The sequence below is a fragment of the Otolemur garnettii genome, unplaced genomic scaffold (assembly GCF_000181295.1).
Source record: "Otolemur garnettii isolate 467f Iridium unplaced genomic scaffold, OtoGar3 scaffold00212, whole genome shotgun sequence".
Classification (NCBI taxonomy): domain Eukaryota; kingdom Metazoa; phylum Chordata; class Mammalia; order Primates; family Galagidae; genus Otolemur; species Otolemur garnettii.
In genome coordinates, this window is record NW_003852607.1 from 1,297,763 (window position 1) to 1,302,742 (window position 4,980).

Genomic DNA, 4,980 nt, shown 5'->3' on the forward strand with positions numbered 1-4,980 from the left:
CCCTGGCATCACAGCTCAGAGAAATGTCCAGCTCTTGGGCTTAGGCGATTCTCTTGGCTCAGCCTCCCGACTGCTGGGAGGCGCCACAATGCCTGGCTATTTCTGTTGTTGTTGTTGTTGTTGTTGTAGTTTTTGGCCGGGACCGGGTTTGAACCTGCCACCTCCGGTAGATGAGGCCGGCGCCCTACTCCTTAAGCCACAGGCGCCACCGGCCCAGCTATATTTTTGTTGCAGTTTGGCCGGGGCTAGGTTCAAACCCACTACCCTCGGTATATGGGGCCAGCGCCCTAGTCACTGAGGCACAGGCGCCGCCCAGCCACAGCATTTCTTGATCCCTTGTTTTTACAAGCAGAACTCTTGCTTCCTGACCTGAGTGTTCTCTGCATGTTGGAGAGAGGAAAAAAGCCCTGGACTGTGGAGACTGAAGTGAAAACACCAAGAAATTCAAAGTGGGGGAAATGGATCAAAGGCGTGCGCTCAGGTAAGAGCTCAGGTGGCCACACTGTTACACAGTATGTGGGAAAGTCTGCAAGTAGAGAGGAAATTCTCAGGTGGAGCAAAACGTTGTCCTGTGAGCTCTAAGCAGGAATCTGTCTCAGCTTACCACTGTGTTCTTTAGACATGGAATAGTTTATTTTTCACCCTCCAGTAGTGCTGCAGTCCAGAAACCGAGGTAAATTCTTTATTTTATTAGGCAAGACCTCCGTGAACTCTGGTCCTATGACTGTGTGTGACAGAGGGAGGGCCATTTCAAAGGGGTCTCTTTCCCCTGACCTCTGAATTACTCCTACCACTTCCTACGTTTTGTCCCATAAACAGATGAAATTGGGCACCAGGGGAAAGGGCCGCAGCGTAAGCGGGTCCAGAGCCGCCCTGCCCACCCTCGACGCCCCGCCCCTTGTCCGTGCCCGCCCACAACCTCTCCGGTTTCCCCGCCTCTCCGCACGCAGGTGCCAGCAGACCCGGAAGCCGCTGACTGGAACGAGGCGATCCCGGGTCCCGGTGAGTTTCTCTTTTTGCGATCACGTGTTTGCTTCCCAATCCCCAGCCCCTCTATACCGGGATTTGGGGGGCCGTAGCGACCTCAAATCCCCGCACGGCTCCTGCTACCCCGAGTAAATTCACGTCCCAGTGAGCGTCCGGAGTCTCTTCCCTGTGAACTGAGTCGCCCTGAGGCAGGTCCTGGCCCCCGTCTTTCTCCCACAGGTATGGGACACACCCCATTTTGCACCGTGTTGCTCCCCCCCCTTGAGTGACCCCTGCACTCCTTCCCGCGCCCCCTAAAGTCCTCACTCTGGTGGGGGATTCACGCACTTCCGGGTGCCAGGCCTAGCCCGAGTGTCCCTGGAGGGCAGCGCCACAGTCCAGCTCTCCGAGGAGCCCCGTCCTGTCCCTGTTCCGGGGGTTCTGCAGACCCCACCTCAGCCCTAGCCCGTCCCCTCAGCCTTACCCCGCCATTGTTCTTCTTGGCGGGTCAGCTCCCCAGGCCAGTCCTCAGTCACCAGTTCCTCTAAGAAGCGTGGGACACCAAACGCCCTCCTGTTATAGGGCGGACGCGAGATAGCAAGACTCAAAGTCAATTAAGATATTGCCAATTAGGAAGTCTGTATTAAAGAAAAGACCGAGCAGCCGGCTGTTCCTCGAATATGGAGAGCAGCCCAGACCACCAGTAGAGTTCAGCTTATATAATGTGGGCTGATGCAATCTTGGGTGAGTTTGCAGGTTCAGAAAAGTGATTAGAAGGTGGGTATTGTTTAAATGCTTACAGGGGATACAAGAAAAATAATCAGGTATCCAGTCACATTGGTTTTAATCCCTCCCAACAATATCTTTCTAGCCACCATGTCTGGTTGGGCGTCTCAGTATAGTGGGGGACGCAGAGAGTAAATTGAGGAAGTGCAGACTAGTTTCTGCAGCTGGGACTTTTCAGCACCACTACCTCTGCTTCCCCCTTTTTCCTTCTGTCTCCTTTAACATTTCCTTAAACAGTAAACAATTTATGATGATTTCCTACACACTTATACTAAATGTCTAATGTTTTCTACTGTTTATTATTTATTATTAATCTTTTTGTTACCTATTGAAATAACTTAGGGGAGCTGGAAAAATAGACTCGGACCCCCACTTAGGTTAATTAATTGGTAATTTATTTTACCTGCTGCAGGGTATGCTGTTCCGAGAGACAGTCAGCAGCCGAGGTGTGAGGGTGAGTTGCCTTTTATAGGATTTGTGCAAGCATATTACAGAAGCAAAATGTGGCTGGTTAAGGGGGGGTTACAACTTGGGTAGTCATGGATACAGCAATGGAACAATAATTAATACAGCTTTGGTTGACAATGGATACATCTCGTATCACTATGGTTATGGTTATACAACAGTAATTAATCAAGTCTCAGTGAGTTTTCCACTATTGTTCATCTACTGAGAACTTGGGGGTTTTGTGAAACTTGGGACTTTTCTTCCTTGTACCTGAAGCTTGTTCTTGGCAACCCTAGGGGAAGGAGGGGGCCTGGGAATGTGGCTGGGAAGCACTATTCTCAGCTACCATGGGGGGAGGAGGGACTTGCCTTGTTCCAGAGTTGACTCTGGGGGGGAGAAGGGAAGAGGAGGGAAATAGGCTGGAGGGAGGGGAGAAGTGAGGGCTGAGGAACAGGAGTGGGCAGGGGAAAGAGGGCTGGGTTACAACACTATTTTACCTACTCCTAAATTATTGTTAAGCCTTAGTAACTTCCCTAAACTAGTGTCAAGCAGTCTCCCTCCCCCCTCCCACTATTGATTGTGTCTTGCTGATTTAGCAAGAATTTAAGGGTGAAGCAAAAAGGAAGGCAACAAAGGGGAGTGTGAGAGTGACAGGATTTTTATCCCATCTCACTCTCAAACGTAATTCTGTGCACTGTTTAGGTGAGCATGTTATTCCTATTTCTTGCTGATGAATGTGTTGCAGGAAGATGAGGCCCAATGGAGAGGAAGAGCACCCAAACCCCACATTTAAAAGAGGAAGGGCTATTTATTTATTTATTTATTTGAGACAGAGCCTCAAGCTGTCACCCTGGGTAGAGTGCTATGGCATCACAGCTCATAGCAACTTCCAACTCTTGGGCTTAAGCATTCTCTTGCCTCAGCCTCCCAAGTAGCTGGGACTACAGGTGTCCTCCACAACCTCCAGGTAGTTTTTGGTTGTAATTGTCATTGTTGTTTGGCAGGCCTGGGATGGATTCAAACCTGCCAGCTCTAGTGTATGTGGCTGGTGCCTTAGGTGCTTGAGCTACAGGCACTGAGTCTCTTTCCTTTTTATTGACAGTCAAAAAGTTCCACCCCACAGGTATCCTTCTCCTTGGCCAGTTTGAATTAAGCAGGAGATGCTCTTTCAGCCCCTACAGAACTACAGGATTTCACAGAACTTGGATATTTCCAAGTTTCAGGAAGTTAAGTTTACAAATTCCCAAGAGCTGGGAGTCCCCCAAAGAAGTTGTCACTGGAAGAAACCACACAAACATTAGTGACTAGAGGTGAAATGTTCAGTGTCCAGAATGAGTAGTTTTTCATATTTCAAACATTAAAGGGAAAACATTGGCTCGGCGCCTGTGGCTCAGGCGGCTAAGGCACCAGCCACATACACCTAAGGTGGCGGGTTCAAATCCAGCCCGGACCCGCCAAACAACAATGATGGCTGCAACCAAAAAATAGCCGGGCATTGTGGCGGGCGCCTGTGGTCCCAGCTACTTGGGAGGCAGAGGCAGGAGACTCGCTTGAGCCCAGGAGTTGGAGGTTGCTATGAGCAGTGAAGCCATAGCACTCTATCCAGGGGGACAGCTTGAGGCTCTGTCTCAAAAAAAAAAAAAAGGAAAACATTTTCTTTTTCTTTTTTTTTTTTTTTCCTGAGACAGAGTCTAATTTTGTCATCCTTGGTAGAGTACCGTGTTGTCACAGCTTACAGCAACCTCCAGCTGTTGGGCTTAAGCAATTCTCTTGCCTCAGCCTCCCAAGTAACTGGGACTATAGGTGCATGCCACAAGGCCTGGCCTTTTGCAGTTGTCATTGTTCTTTAGTTGGCCCAGGCAGAGTTCTCACTTACCAGCTTTGGTGTATGTGGCTGGTTCCCATAAGTACTGTTTTACGGGCGCTGAGCCATTTATGACTTTATCATAGCTCACAGCAACCTCAGACACTTGGATCAAGATGTCCTCTTGCCTCAGCTTCCCCACTACCTGAGAGTAGAGGTACCCAGCATAACATTTGGGTAATTTTTCTGATTTTAGTAGACACAGGACCTCTTTGTTGCTCAAGCTGGTCTAGAACTCATCAGCTGAAGGGATCTTCCTGTTTCAGCCTCCCAGAGTGGTAGGATTATAGGCGTGAGGCACCGGGCTGGCTCAGAATTTCCTCCTCTCTCCCCTGAACTCTGGGATTCAGTGTCTCATTGTGTCCTCACCTCTCTCGCGGTCCATCTGAGAGGTTTCTTCACCTTCACGTGTCCTAAGGCGACTTTCTGAGCACTGTGAAACATGTTCTCCTGCAGTCCTCATATCTCAGAGCAGAATGACCCTGTGCTCCCTGGGGCTCATGGAACTTCTTGTCAAATATTTAACATGATAAGCACCATGTGCGTTGTACTTAAATCATGCAAGTTTTGGACCTGGGGCCTCGGGAAGCATATATCACTCACACATCTCTTGACCTGTCTTAACATAAGGAAACACCATGGTCCCAAGGAACAATTTTGTTATACTGTGTTAGAATATGGAAGACATTGTAAATTTTACTCTGTCACCTAGGGTAAAGTGTCATGTCATCATTATAGTTTACAACGACCTCAAACTCTTGGAATCAAGCAAACCTCTTGTGTCAGCCTGCCTAATACCTGGGAATACAGGTGCCCTCCATGACACCTGGCAATTTTCTTCTATTTTTAGTCATGACAGGGACTCACTTTGCACAGTCTAGTCTCAAACACCTGAGCTCCAGCAGCCCACCTGCCGG

At 49.1% G+C, this 4,980-nt stretch overlaps 1 protein-coding gene across 2 annotated transcripts in view; it reads left to right on the forward strand.

Annotated features, from left to right (window-relative positions):
* The first annotated feature begins 943 nt into the window (after window positions 1-943).
* LOC111722088 (zinc finger protein 347-like) overlaps window positions 944-4,980 on the forward strand; it is a 15,255-nt gene continuing 11,218 nt past the window's right edge. The window contains exons 1-2 of one of the 2 annotated variants that reach the window (XM_023507941.1): window positions 944-1,002; window positions 2,165-2,206. The gene's annotated coding sequence lies outside the window, so the exon portion shown is untranslated. Of the gene's footprint in view, window positions 1,003-1,105; window positions 1,207-2,164; window positions 2,207-4,980 lie in introns of those variants that run through there. The other variant, XM_023507942.1, reaches the window with a different exon arrangement.